At 42.5% G+C, this 16,125-nt stretch overlaps 1 protein-coding gene across 10 annotated transcripts in view; it reads right to left on the minus strand.

Moving 5' to 3' along the window:
* STAU2 (staufen double-stranded RNA binding protein 2) overlaps positions 1-16,125 on the minus strand; it is a 559,185-nt gene that overhangs the window by 443,471 nt on the left and 99,589 nt on the right. The window lies entirely within an intron of this gene.

Consider the following 16,125-nt stretch of genomic DNA (forward strand, 5'->3'; position numbering starts at 1 on the left):
CTGGCAGAATAAATTGTGCTTTCCCAGGCATGTAAGTATAAGTTATGGTTTTCTGAAGGAGTGAAGAGAATGTCTTTTCTATCCCACCCCCTCCTTTTGCTCTTTGACTGGAGGTCTGAGAAGGACCCCTGGCGCTGGTGAGGTCTATAAATGTGGCCATGCATAAAAAAAAAGTTTGCCCACCCTGTACTAAGATACCCATCACTAGATATATTCTGATCAAATTAGAATGCCAATATTAAGCTTCAAAAGTATGAGCTTTTAAGCAAACTGGTTAAAGTACCAGGTTTATAATTGCATTCCAGGTGCTCTCATTTTACAGACCACTCTAAATGAACGATTGGGCTACCCCATTTGCACTCCAGCTGATTAAGGAATAAAGTCTTCATTTGCCAGGAAATGTCATGTTAAACACAAAAAAAAGTGACATTTTTTTGTCAGCCTAATTCACATGCTCTCTGAAACTCTTAAACTAGTTCCCATGGTCCGGTGCTACCTACTGGCCCTGGCAGATCTCCTCACCTGCAGGATATTTTGAGGCTGAACTGCAGGGAATATTATATGATGACCAACAGATGTTTCATAGGATTTTTTTTTCCTTTTGGGAGGGGTGTTATTTTTTCCACAAACAGGAAACAGATTGACTTTCTATTTCATTCCCTGAAACAAATGTTTGTACAACTGTAATCAACAAGTTTATTCTTAACACACTGTTGTGGTAGCAGGATGTCTGCATCAGAGCTTGAGACATGCTCAAGGAAAGAGAATGTGACACGATCAATTTAAACTGAAAAGGATAAAAACTTAGCAAATTAACCTTTTAACTGATACAATTATCAATCACATCTTTAATTGTATTAAAATTAGGTTGTGCTGAAGTCCCACAAATTAATCTCTACAACTTAAAAATGTACGGATATGTATTAAAAAGCATTCCCTGGTGCTGCAGAGAGTGAATGTCATAATGCTCAACTTCAGTACACTAATGTTTGGTTATTGCTGCATTAGTAAACTTTCAGTTCTATTAAAAAAAAAAAAAAAGCTTTGAGAATTCTATGGTTTTAATTGTCAAAGGCACTTCTCAGATATTTTCAAATGCACACACAGATCCTATTACATCCATGTATGTCTTTCTCTACACATTTGTAATGAATTGGTGCCCAGTAGTACTTTAGATTAGCAACAGTGCCAGAATCTTCCAATATATTATATTTCCAAATGGAAAATATTCTAACCTTAAGCATAATTGTGGGATGATGACTCAGAACAGACTAGTGATGTAATGATCATGCAGAAGGGAAATAAGTTATGGATGCTGGAGTGCCTAAAACTGAATTTTCCAACATTTATTTATGTTAAAATACATTGTTCCTCTACCAGAATGTTTTTGTTCCAAAGTTCCAAATATCAGTTATGTTTAGTGTGCATATTAATCAATATCCACTATCGGCATGACCCTCCGTACTAAGAATTCCATTTGACAACCAACTCATCAGGCGCTATGTCTGTGATTTGACATCTTCATTTGCATGTCTGGGCCAAGGAAACCAGGTGTGTTTCAGAAGCCTCCAGATTCAGGAAGAGAAGGGGAAAAAAAGCATACAGACCGACAGAATCTGGGCAACCACAGCATGGAAAAATTCAAATTTGGCCTCAAAGAAACATTTTGTTCCAGCTCTCCATCAGTTGTAAAGCAGAGTTACTTACCTGTGACAGATGTTCTCCGAAGACAGCAGGATGTTAGTCCTCTCACAAGAGTGATGGAGCCTGATGCAGAAAACTTTTATATCAGAGTTTCTGGAAACTTTGACTAGGCACACTGAGCATGCCCTATACCATGTGTTCTCGCAGGGTCCCTCTTCAGTCTCGTAACATAGAATTATAATAAAATAAAAAACAGGAGGGGAGGAAGTGACGTCAAGCAGGCAGATGGCAGTCTGAACAAGAAGCTCCGGCCCCGATCACCCAAAAAATAGCTCTCTGCAGCGCTATACACGGAATCAAAGCAAACAAATCGTTGCCGCTGATACCACCAGGCCTGAAGATGTCAGTGAGAAAAAAAATGCCAGACTTAAAACAATTTTCCTATGAGCTTACAGCGCCGAAAGACCCTGGAGAACTGGAGGAGGGGACAGAGAGAGAAAATGGCACCGTTGCAGAAACAAAGATAGCAGGAGAAGCAGCCCCACGCTCGAGTAAATTAAGAGTGGAGGACTCTCTCCGAAGGGAGGACTTTCAAAAATGGTTCGGGGACCTGCGTGCAGATATGGGCCAATTAAAGCAGGAACTTAAAAATATAGTCTCAGAACCGAGAGCTGAATATACCGAGCTGGGCAACCGCGTGGAGGCCCTTGAACAATGGCAGACGGTTTCCTTTTACTGGCAGGGGACTTCAATATCACAAATTACCCATATTTGGATAACAGTGGGAGTACGGGAGGGCCCACTAAGACAAGCAGGAGGGCTTTGAAGGTTATTATGGCCTATTGTGACCTGATTGATGCCTGGCAGCTGTTCCGCCCCACAGAGAGAAACTACACCTTTTTCTCAAAAGCACATAACCTTTTATTCCCGACTCAACTTTTTCTTATTAGATAGGTCCTTGGTTAACAAAGTGTCCTCCTCTGGGATAAATGAGATCACTTAGTCCGACAATGCAGCAGTATGGTTATCCTTGGCCGGCTTGGGGGGATCCCTGGGGCAGAGAACCTGGCGATTGAATGAAAGCATTCTAGACGATGACACCTATTGCTCAAATCTGGTCAGCGAAATGGAAGAATATTTGAAGGAGAATGATAATGGGGAAGTATCAAAAGGTGTACTTTGGGATTGTTTCAAAGCAGTCACCAGAGGCAAACTAAGAGCTCGGGCCTCGTACTTGAAAAAAGTTAAGGAAGAACGTAGGGCAAAAATCCTGATGAGTATGGCATGGTTAGAGCTTAGACATAAAAGGAAAGTCGACACCCAAGTGGGGATTCAATTGGATAAACTTAGGGATGAATTAAAGGAGCTGGATATGGAAAATATTGTGCTCCAATTAGATAGAGTAAAACAAGAATTCTTTGAGGGAGGAAATAAGGCCAGTAAAATTCTTGCTAGAAATTTTTAAAAAAGGAGCACTCAAAATCAGATATTTAAAATTAAGGGCAGACAGGGGGAATCCTTATCAGATAGCAAGGAAATTTGGACCAGGTTTTCCCAATTTTACAAGGAATTATACGCCACCAGACAAGATATAAGCAAAACTGACATAGAACACTATCTGATGGATTTAAATATACCCTAGGTACATCAAACTCAACAAGATGCCCTTAATAGGGAGATATCAGAGATAGAAGTTCTCCATGTAATTAAAGAGTTGAAAGTGGGCAAAGCACCCGGACTGGATGGCTTTTCAGCTGTTTTTTTTACAAAAAAATTCTAATCACTGGTAGCAAGGCCCCTCTCTCAGGCCTTTAATGATTTATTAGTCTCAGGTAATATTGCCGCTGACGCTAACTGTGTGGGAATTACAGTATTACCAAAGCCAGGGCGTGATGCAACTTTATGTGGGTCATACAGACCAATTTCCCTTATTAATCTGGACCTCAAGTTATTAGCCAAAATTTTAGCCAATAGATTAAGGGGGGCAGTAAGTGCATTAATACATCCCGATCAAACAGAGTTCATGCTGGGACACTTGGCAGCAGATAATGTCAGAAGGGTAATCAATCTTATATGGAAGACGCAGAATCCCAAAACCTCATTGGCTTTACTCACTGTAGATGCAGAGAAAGCCTTCGATATGGTTCACTGGGACTATTTATTCCTACTATTGGAAAAAATGGGGCTGGGTGGAAACTTTTCCACATGGATAGGTAAACTTTATAGTAATCCTAGGGCTCGCATAAGAGTAAATGGTGGCTATTCAGAAGCTTTCCAAATTGGTTGGAGAATGAGGCAAGGATGTCCACTTTTACCTTTACTTTTTGCTCTACACCTGGAACCCCTGGCCATTAGAATCTGGGAGAATGTAGGAATTCAGGGCATAACACTGGGGGACCAGGAGTATAAATTATCTATGTTTGTGACTATGTACTATTCACAGTGGTTGACCCACTATCCTCACTCCCACATTTAATGGACGAAATACCACAGTTCAGTAGAATATCAGGTTATCAGTTAAATGCAGGGAAATCAGAATTTTTAAATATATCTATGTCTGAAGAAGAGGTATGTGAAGTGAAGGAGAAATTCCCATTTAAAATTGAAAGCTCTGAAGTGAAGTACTTGGGAGTGAAAATAGGCCCCGATTTAAACAAGCTGTTTGGAATGAATTACAACGCTCTGTGGCGTAAAATCACGGAAGATATGACAAAATGGGAAAGATCAGACCTGTCATGATTAGGCAGAATAGCAGCAATAAAGATGAATACTTTGCCGAAGCTTAATTATCTTTTTCAGACCTTACCAATTGAAGTTCCAGATGTATGTTTAGACAAGTGGCAAAGGCAACTTTTCTCCTTTATCTGGAAAAGGCGCCAACCTAGGGTGAACCGCCGACTGTTATTTTTACCTAAAGAAAGAGGAGGACTGGGAGTTCCATGCCTACATTGGTATTACATGGCAGCGCAACTTAAATTCATTCTAGACTGGCATGGAAGAAGCCCAACCAATCGCTGGATTGGGTTCAAATAGTTCAATATTTGCATCCAGATAATCTGATCTGGCTTCCACACAGGTTAAGAATTCTGCCCGGTATAGTTTCCCCCACAGTAGCTTTAAAGTTAAAAATTTGGGACAGGTGGAAACTGGAACTGGTGGGAGATAGATCCTATTTTCACCGATCACCTATAGTTTTGAATAAGGCTTTTCCTCCAGGGTGCTCTAACATCGAAGCAAAAAAATGGGAAGAGAAGGGCTGGAGCAGAATGGAGCATTTTTGGAGGACGTTGGGGTTAAGATTTTCTAGGATATGAAGGAACTTTACTCTCTGAACCCTTCCGATCACTACTTCTATTTGCAGGTAGCTCATTTTCTGACACGAAAGGAAGTGGTGGCAAATCTGCGGCTTGGGAAATCATTGTTTGAAGGATATTGTGGGGGTAACCTGGTTAAGAGAGGTCTGTCAAGAATATATAGGCTTTTGAATAAGGATCTTCAACCAAAACCCTTGCATATTAACCATTTGGAAGAGAATCTGGGATCTAAATTGGATGATGATCAATGGAACTTATACTTTCTGGGGGTTAGAAAATGCTCTATTTCAGCAGCAATCGTAGAACATGGATACAAAATATTATTTAGGTGGTATCTTACACCAGCCCATCTGCACCGTATGTTTGCAAAGGCAGATAAATCTTGCTGGCGACAATGCAGAGAGGTGGGGATGTTTTTTCATATATGGTGGGAATGTCCATTGATTGTAAAATTTTGGGATGAGATTATACGATTGATTGAGGAAATGACTGGGGTGAAAATTGTCAAAAAGCCTAGATATTTTCTCCTAAACATACCCTTGAGCAGTCAGCTATCTGAGATACAGTCGCTCCCACACCAAATCATTCTAGCAACGAGAGGTGAAATAGCTTATGCGTGGAAACAAGCACAAGCTCCACCGATGTCACGAGTAGTTCAGAGATTAACCAGAATTCATTTCTTGAGCAAACTTACAGCGCTTAAGAGGAAACAACTACCTGAGTATGTAAAGATATGGAATAGTTTTGTTAAGTGGCAACAGAAAGATTTGACGGCTTACACAAAGGAGTAGTAGAGGTACAAGTATAGATATGGCTGGGATGGTATGGCTATGAAGATAATGATAAAGGGGGATGCACAGGGAGGGGGGTGGGAAGTAACACAAAAACGAACAACCATAAATGAGCATACAAGTCAAAATTGGTGACTGAAGTTTATTGTTACTATACATTGCACTTTGTAAAACAATGTTATTATGATACCATGGTCATGAACAATGTACAATGTTATCAGTTGTATGTTATCTTGATGCTCAATAAACTTTAAATTACAAAAAAAAACAAAACAGGAGGAGAATGCCAACTCCGCAGGGTGATGGGCAAGTTTCGTGAGGACTAACATCCAGCTGTCCTCGGAGAACACCTGTTACAGGTAAGCAACTCTGCTTTCTCCAAGGACATGCAGGATGGTAGTCCTCACACATGGGTGAATCCCTAGCTACAGGCTGCTCCCCAGCATAAAATGGGGACCGACAGACACCTAACAAGATGCCAATGGACACAACAACAGTGCTGTTGGTAACAGCGGTGAAGAAGCCTGAACCTAGGGTTCTACACCTCAAATAGGTTCCGGAGGACAGATTGGCTGAACCTACTGTCGCATCGGCCATCCCTATCCAGACAGTAATGTGATGTGAATGTGTGGAGAGAACTCCGTCGCAGCCTTTCAGATCTCCTCCATGGGAACTGATTGCAAGTGGCTCACTGATGCTGCCATGGTTCTGACAGAATGAGCCTTGATATGACCCCCAAGATGCAGTCCCGCCTGGGTATAACAGAAAGAGATGCAATCTGCTAGCCAGTTCGATATTGTCTGTTTGGCAACAGCAACACCTAACCTATTCTTATCAAAAGAAACAAAAAGCTGGGTGGACTGTCTATGGGCTTCTGTCCGCTCCAGACAAAAGGCTAAGGCTCGCTTGCAGTGCAAACTGTGCAGTGTTCATGCACCTTGGTGAGAATGGGGCCTGTGAAAGAAAATTGGCAGCACGATTGACTGATTAAGATGGAAATCTGTCACCACCTTAGGCAGGATCTTAGGGTGTGTACGCAAGACCACCCAATCATGATAAAACTTAGTATAAGTTGCATAAGTCAGTAAGACCTGGAGCTCACTGACCCTATGCGCTGAAGTGACCACCACCAAAAATATGACCTTCCAGGCCAGGAACTTCAAGTCACAGGTGTGCAGCGGCTCAAAAGGAGGTTTCATCAACTAAGCTAACACCACCATTGAGGTCCGAAGACACAGTGGGAGGCCTTAGGGGAGGCTTCAGTTGAAGCAGGATCTGCATGAAACGTACAACTATAGGTTGTACAGAGATTGGTGTACCACCGTGGTGGAATGCACCAATTACACTAAGATTAACTCTGATGGAGTTGGTTTTAAGCCAGTCTCTCGAAAGGTGTAGAAGGTAATTAAGCAGTTTTTGTGGGGGGCAGGAGAATGGATCTAGGGCCTTCTGCTCACACCACACGGAGAACCTCCTCCACTTCAGTCCGAAGAACTTTCTAGTGGAAGGCTTTCTAGAAGTCACCAGGACCCGAGACACATCCTCAAGATCATCAAGCAGTTGCAGGATTAACCTTTCAACTTCCAGGCTGTGAGCGACAGGGTCTGGAGATTGGGATGCCTTGATTCTGCATGACAAGATCTGAGAAAATCCCCAGACTGATCGGTTTCTGGATGGACAACTCCCGCAGGAGTGGAAACCAGACCTATCTCGGCCAATGAGGGACTATGAGGATCATAGTCCCTGTGTCCTCATGAAGCTTCAAGAGCGTCTTTGCCACTAAGAGAATAAGAGAATATGTGTACAGAAGACCCTTGCCCCAATGATGGGCCAGGGCATCTAAGGTTGATTTGCTGTCTGATCTGGACAGAGAGCAGAACTGAAGCACCTTCCTGTTGCAGGGGCATGCAAACAGATCTACATCTGGGCTCTCCCAGAGGTGGAATATCCAATTTGCTACATCCTGGTCCAGGGACCACTCATGGGGTCTGAAGGCTCAATAAAGCCTGTTTGCCACCACATTCTTCATCCCGGCCAGGTACATGGTCCTGAGCACTATCCCATGAGACAGGGACTATGACCAGATCTGGACTGCTTCCTGACACAGGAGATACGAACCCGTGTCTCTCTACTTACTGACACATCACATGGCTACTTGGTTGTTGGACTGGATCAGGACAAGTTTGTTGGACAGCCAAGAGGGACCCGTGTGGACACGTGGTATAGGGCATGCTGGGCAAGCTCAGTGTGCCTAGACAAAGTTCTAGAAAATTTGACTTAAGTTTTCCACTTTGGGCTCCATCTAATGATGTCACCCATGTCTGAGGCCTACCATCCTGCTTTTCCTTAGAGAAACAGTTACTTCTCATACCAATATACCAATCACTCATGCATCATGGTACCTTAAGCCTTCAACCTCTATTCAGCCTTCGTATCAGACAGCCTTCTTATCAGATATTGCTGAATCCATTATAGATTTCATTCTCTCTATGATGGGTACTGAGATAGCATATTGAGTTACCCCACCCGTAGTGGCGCTTACCTAAGACACAAGGTTTGGACTCATAATGGGACTTGTGCAGGACAGGGGATCCTGCTGAGTTCACAGGATACATATTATTGAAGATATTTAGAGGCATCATAAGCCTGACACAAGTGCTGTTATGACAGTGATACAGGTACTACACCATTTACTTTCACATCCACCCATACACACACTCATAAAAATAAAAAAAGTTAAAAATGTAGGAAATGTCAGTACTGTACATATCCACAATGTTATTCAGTAAGGCTCTTGGGCCTACATGTATTGTATGATACACAATACACATATAACAAACGATCTAATCAGGCCTGAACAGGCACTGAGCCAATCCTAAGGAACTACCAATATGAATATTCAGGCCGATACAGTAAAGCGCGGCCGTGGTTACCCTGCTTCTAACCCACTTCTAACTCACAATTTGGCTGCGTAAGTCCAACCCACAATTCACTATCCCTTTTAACTCATCCTTACCGCTTCTTTAAATCAACCGGTAACCCTTTCTGCCCGCAGCATGTATATGAGATGTAAACGATCGGATTAGCTATTCCCTCCCATACAGTAATGTGCGCCCCAACTATCGCCTTTTTAACCTGCAGTTTTGCCGCGTGTTTAACCTGCTAACTTACCGCCTACCCTTACCCCTGCGTTAGTGTGGAGCGGCAGGTCAGAGAGACGAAATTTCATGGGCAAACGATCCCCACCCCCCCCGGGACCCTTACCCTGGCGTTAGTGTGGTGTGACAGCAATAGGCAGGCTCCGGTCAAAATCCCCCCCTCCAGAAGCAAGGCGCAGGGTGAAAATCGGCTCGACATGTCATTAAAACAAAAGAAAATAAAGTGTAATAAAAGTAAACTTACTGCATGTGAATTTTCTTTGAACAGTCCTCTCTCCCCTCCTCCCGAGGCACGCACTGCGGCTCCCCTGCCTCCCGGGGGCAGCCGGCGGCGAAAGCGGCTTCCAGCAGCCCCCGCCGGCGAAGGTGGATGAACGGACGCCCGTACGCCTGGATGAATGCACGCCCGCTGGCGAAGATGAGTGAATGAATGCACGCCCGTATGCGCCGGCGGGCGTGCATTCATCCAGGCGGAGGGTGCCGGTGGCGAAAGCAGCTTCCAGCAGCCCCCGCCGGCGGTGAATAAATGCACGCCTGTGTACGCCTGTGCGTGCAATTTGGGCGCTCAAGGCGTGACGTCACGACGTTTGACGTCACGCCGTGTGACGTCGGCGTTCGCTAATGCACTGCCTTGAGCGCCCAAATTGCACGCACAGGCGTGCATTCATTCACCTTCGCCGGCGGGGGCAGGGGAGCCAAAGAGGCTTCCAGCAGCCCCCCCCGGCGAAGGTGAATGAATGCAATTTGGGCGCTCAAGGCAGTGCATTAGCGAACACCGATGTCACACGCCGTGACGCCAAACGTCGTGACGTCACGCCTTGAGCACCCAAATTGCACGCACAGGCGCACATTCATTCACCTTCGCCGGCGGGGGCCACTGGAAGCCGCTTTCGCCGCCAGCTGCCCCCAGGAGGCAGGGGAGCCGCGGTGCGTGCCTCGGGAGGAGGAGAGAGAGAGAGGACTGTTCAAAGAAAATTCACATGCAGTAAGCTTACTTTTATTACACTTTATTCACTTTTGTTTTAATTTTCGCCCTGCGCCTTGCTTCGGGAGGGGAGGAGAGAGGACTCGCAATACCCCCCGTACCTGTCATTTCAAACGTCATTTGAAATGACGTTTGAAATGACAGGTACCAGCGCACCCAGGATACTGTATAGGCGCTGTATAGCGCTCTATACAGTAAAATGGATTGCGCGGGCCTAACGCTTCACGGACGCTTCTTGGACGCGGCTTGCATTTGCATGCTATTTAAATACAGTATCGAGCAGTAGGTGATCCGAACTGTGCGTGCGGCAAACGCGGGTACGCCCGGCACTAACGCACCTCTTCCTACCGCTCCTTACTGTATCGGCCTGATTGGCAGCAAAGACACAAAATTATCTAATTACCGTCTTTGTCTAACAAAGTTTAAAACTATCAAGAACAATCACTTGACAAGAAGGCAGATATTAACTTGAAGGAAACATGCTTTTAACTTTTAGGTAAAGAAATTACCTTTATCATCTCATTCCTTTGTCTTTTGATTACATCACTGAACCTTCCCAGACTGTTAAAAGGGACATTCATATTCACACAGATCCCTCTCTCTCTCTTCCTCACCTCTCACATCCCCTTTCTTCTTACTCTGTCTCCTTGAGTATAGTAGTTGTACACTTTTAAGTAAAATAACTTTGTCATGAACTCATATATCTTATATAAAATATTCTTGTTATATGAATACCTGCCTTTGTGTCTAAATTCTACTATACTCGCTGCCTAGGAAAAGCTGAACCCAGGCCTTGATGCATGCATGCATCATCATTACAAAGACTAATAAGATTACATATGCGAGCTAAGTTTAGTTTAGTTTAACTTGATTAATTGCTATTTCTTACTGTGGTAAATCAAAGCAATTTACAATAAAGATAAAAATATAGCAATAATAAAATAAAATAACATACAAACAAAGCACATTACAAAGTAAAATAAATCTAAAGCAAACATTTAAAATAACAAAATTATTATGATTAACAAGAAATTGTGAAATGAAAATAAAAACAGCTTACTATTTACATGACATTAACTAATAAGATTATTATTTATTTATTTATTTATTTATTTAAAAACAATGCAATAAAAAAGTGATTTTGAATTATAAAGGAACATTATAGGAATATTAAAAATATTAAAATATGTGAGCAGCAAATACAATTATAATGTTAAAAGAAAAATTAGATGTGATCTTGATACAACTGGGTAAAAAGATTTCCCTAAATTTGATATAATCTTTTTTCCAAATGCACACTAAAGGGCAGAGAGTTCCAGATGCTGGGTGCAAGAAAAGCAAAACAGCTATCTCTAGTGGTTTCGAGCCTAATCTCTTTATGCAAAGGGATGGTAAGTAGTTCTTGATGGACTGAACATAAAGTATGATTTGGACAGTAGTGCATGAAAAAGTTGGTAAGATAAATTGGAGAACTAGATCTGAAAGCTTTGTATGTTAAAGAAGCTAATTTGAAAGTTATATGAGCAGGCATCAACAATCAGTGAAGCTTAACAAAATGTGGAATTACATGATCAACTTTATTCCTGCCAAAAATAAGTTTGGCTGTGGGTGAACTACCTGCACTCTTCAAATTGTGGTAACAGATATACCATGAAAAAGAGAATTGAATAGTCTAGTCTACTGAGCATTAGTGCATAAACAAGGATTTTGAGGTCATGCTGTAATAAGAAAGGTTGTGGTTTTCGAATAAATCTAAAGAAGAATTACGAGGTTTGAATTAGTGAGAAACATGAGCTGAGAGTTTCAGATCTTTGTCAAGTTTGACACCTAAGGTAGTAACCACATCTTTGATTGGAATTTGAACATTATCCATAACTGAAATTGGAAGAAGATCAATGGAGGATTTATTAGTGAACCAAAGATGTGCTGATTTACTAGGGTTCACTTTAAGCTTTGAAGTTTTAAGCCAATGTGCTACCATCTGAATACCACTGGCATGAACGTAAAAACAAAAACCAAAGCTCTGAATTAATGTAGCTAGAGGGGCCAAATATAAACTGAAGAGTACAGACAATAGTATTGAGCCTTAAGGGACTCCACATTTGAGATTTAGTACTAGAAGTAACATTATTTCAAATGACCTACGTTCTGTCTTCAAGAAATAATTTGAACCAGCTAATGGCTTGATTCCTGACACCTATATCGGAAAGTTGAGTGAGAAGAAGCTGATGGTCGTGGAAAGCAGAAATCATGTCCAAGAAAATGAGAACAGCCTTCCCTCTATCAAGATTAAGATAAATGTCAGATTGTAAGACCATCAGAGCAATTTTGGTGCTAAACCCCTTGCGATATCCAGACTGTTTAGGGTATAACATTCTGAAAACATTTCTTCCCATAAAAGTCCAATATTTGAGACTTACACCATAGCGGCAGTGAAGAAGGAGCCTTGGACTTTTTAGCCCTTTTCAGGGCAGATTCAACAATCACAGATTGGTGTGGTAATTGGACTTTTTTGCATCTTGGATCCTCCTAGATATGGTATTGGATATTCACCTTTCCTCCAACGTGAAGCGTGGAGAGAGAGGTATCATATTATCTTCTGTACATTTTGAAAGAGATAAACAGGTTACCAACTTCTTAGGATATCCAGGTACCTGGGGAGGCCAAGAAAAGGTAGCATGGGCTCATCTGCCATCTGCAAATTAAAGGGCGTGATCTCAGCCATTCTCTGGACTAAAACTAGGAAGAATAAGTTTTCAGAGGGCTATCTTCTCTAGCCCTTGGAAGGGCTAGGGGAGGTAGCCAATAGATGACCTGGCAAATAATCTTCTTAGAAACAAAAATCCCCAGACCTATAGATAGGACCCCAGTATTCCTCAGACTCCAAAATGAAAAAACAGTAGCTCAGGTCTGGAAAGGCACTAATTCTGGAGCCATAGGTATACAAGATATCTCCTGAGACTTCACCAGTGTTTCCCAATCGCTTCAACCCAAGGCACACCTACATTAACAAAAATGTTGTGTGACATACCATCCATGAACAGGCAGTGCGGACATGGAGAGGATTTGTATAGCCTGACCTGAAAATTCCATTCAGAACCCATGAGATCCCATTAAGATCACAAGTAAAAAGCTTCAGAAAATTACTGGAATTAGAACGGATCATGCTCTCGCAAATCTAGGCAATAGTAAATAGCTGCCACTTTCAACTATGAAATCTGCAAAAACTATACCTGTTCATCAAGAAGACAAACCTACTCCCAGTTGTTCATGTCAAGGTAGCCACACAGCTGGATTACTGCAATACATATACAAGGGTCTAACAGGTAAAGCCCTATGCAAGCTCCAAATAATACAAAAATCAGTTGCACGACTGATAGAAGGATGCAAGAAGCATGACCACATGACACCTACTTTACACAAGCTACACTTGTTGTCTTTATCATATAGAACAAAATTCAACACATTGACACTGATGTTCAAAGCTCTAAGAGGAGAAGGGCCTACCTACTTGAGCAAAAGACTATCTATCTGTACGCATGCTCTAAAGACCACTAAGATCTCGTCACTCATATTCTCACTGGCAATTCTGTCATCAAAAGAAATCAAAAGGACACCCACAACAGATCCTTCTTTGGGAACTGCACCTGCCCTCAGGAACTCCCTCCCAAAAGAGATGACAAATTCTCAACTACTCCCATTTCAGGAAACAAATAAAAGCCTGGCTCAACCTAGAACACAAGATGTTAAATGATTACGGGAACTGCCTGGAATCACTTCAGATGCCTTAAACTTACTGCTTGAACATGCTGCTACAAACGATTTTACTACAGTATTATGTACAGTATATATATATATTTTTTCTACTTGCCATTTGTAGAGCTTTGTCAGTGTTTGCTGATCTAAAGTTTATTCCTTTACACCTTTTTTACTAAATGTAATTGTGAATTCTGATGCTATTCTAATGTGTTATATTCCTTGCTATTTGTAAAGCTACAAATGACCTTGCTCAAATGCTGCTACTTCTAATTTACTTCAACAGCACTGGGTGAGTTTTCATATTCTAAAAGGTGAGTAATAAAGCCAAATAAATAATAAAAGAACTGGTAGGGAAGCACGGAAAGCACCTCCAGTTTCTCTTCCAAATTTTAAAACAAGGGAAGCAAGGGGGCGGATATACACATGAACCCATTTCGATGGACCATCTCTCTCTATATACAAGTGCAGGAGAAGAGAGAAGTCAGTGTGGTAAAGGCAGCAGGCTCGCTTAGTTACTTTGATTGCTGCATGAGACTGTCTGATCTCCTACTCCACTATGCCGCTCTCAACACTCAGAGTGAGTCAAATCCAATGATCAGTGCACACGCTCTTTGTCTCACTCTGCCTTTGGATAAAACATAGGCTGGAAAGACTCAAAGGAGGAGACTCAATGTGAAATGTGTGTGCTGTACAAAGCAAGGCCCAGCTATTCATGTCCTGCTTTCTGCCCATTAATTACCACGCTTCAGAGCTCATGCAATAGCTAGGAAGAAGAGCCATGCATGATTACACATTCTCAGAAAGGAGTTCCCACACATTGAAAGCCACTACTGGCGTCTTTTGTTGCAGTGAGATGCTGAGAACAATGCCCAGGAGCTGGTTTTAAACAGAGCATCAAGGACTGGTGATTTTTCCATGGCACATCTGATCAATGGTTGGAAAACACTGGGCTTCAGGACCAATTGTGCCATGCAGAAAGAGAGGATTCCCTCTCCAGTGCTATATGGCTCAAGCTTGGCATTGATGGCACCAGTCGTAAAGCTTAACACTGAGATAAAGTCAGTGTTGAACCATTTGGTGCCAAAGCGAAAGCCATGAGCATCAGTTTGTTTGGACTTGACCTGGCTAAGGTATTGATAGAGGATCTCAAGAATCTTTGTATCCAATTCCTTCTCTAAAATTATTCACAACAAAACTGGAGAGGCTTCAAAATGAGAGTACATGCACCTCTAGGTAACAAAGAGGAAAGAACAGATCACTCTTGGAGATAATTACTGAGATTCTGTTGCATGGGAGCCTGAGAGCTCATATTCAGACAAAGATGCTTGGGAAGACAAAGAATCAAATCAGAATATTCCTGCTCTCAGATTCATACACAGGAGATTAATACTGATGTTTGGTTGTCAAGTCTCCTCTTGCCTAAACTACACTCTAAGGAATCTTCTTGTAATGCCCCTCACCTCTTCCCTGACCGCAGGCTTCTCAGACATACCTCCCCAGCACCATGCTGCATCCAGTGGCTCTGACTAGAAAGTAGACTACAGCTCCTGACCCTGCATTCAGAACTTCCTGTGGATTCCAGCTAATGACATCACCACTCTTCCTGGATATAAGGAAGTTCAGTACAGTACAGTGAGCTAGTGCCTCAGCCACAGTTCCTTCTGGATACCTTTGCCCAGGTATTGTTTTTGCTCCTGATTCTGATTCCAGTCCCTGCTGGTCTTGCCTGTCTTCCTATTCCTGCCTCCGCTCCAATGCTGCCTTTAACTGCCCTGCTCTGCTCCTGCCTGCTCTACTTGTCCTTGCATTTGGATTTTCCTCTCATTGTTGAACTACCCTGACCTTATATATTGTGCTCTGCCAGCCCTGACCATAGCTGACTTCGCTTCTGCATGAACTCTGCTAGCCCTAATCAGAGCTTGATTTTCTCTCTGCCTGAACTCTGCCATACTAACCATAGCCTGCCTTCCTCTCTGCCTGAACTCTGCCAGCTTGACCACAGACTGCTTCATCTCTGCCAGCCCCAACCTTGGCCTGCTACTCATCTCTGCCTAGTTTCTGACCATCCCAACCATAGCCTGCAATACCTCAGCTACTGCCTGTGAGAGCCTGGACTGTGCCTGCATGAACCAGGCTGCACCAATCTGACAGTGGCCCAAAGGCTCACCATCCTGGAGCATCATTTATTTATTTATTTACTTATTTATTTATAGCTTTTTATATACCGCGGCACGTAATGCACATCACCTCAGTTTACAGCAAACAGTAATGTCGAGTAGGTACAATAGGAAGGCTCCCTATGTCTGGATTTCTTTTTGGATCCCAACTCAGAGGAAGATGCTCAGCTGCTTGGTGCTGAGAAATCATCAGTGGTTGGTTCAGCTCTTTTTTCTCTATTAAAAAGCATTAAGCAATAACAGTAAAAAAAATTCATAAAATATGTAATTAACATAAAAACATTAATAAAACAAATC

This window comes from Rhinatrema bivittatum, chromosome 2, assembly GCF_901001135.1.
Source record: "Rhinatrema bivittatum chromosome 2, aRhiBiv1.1, whole genome shotgun sequence".
Classification (NCBI taxonomy): Eukaryota; Metazoa; Chordata; class Amphibia; order Gymnophiona; family Rhinatrematidae; genus Rhinatrema; species Rhinatrema bivittatum.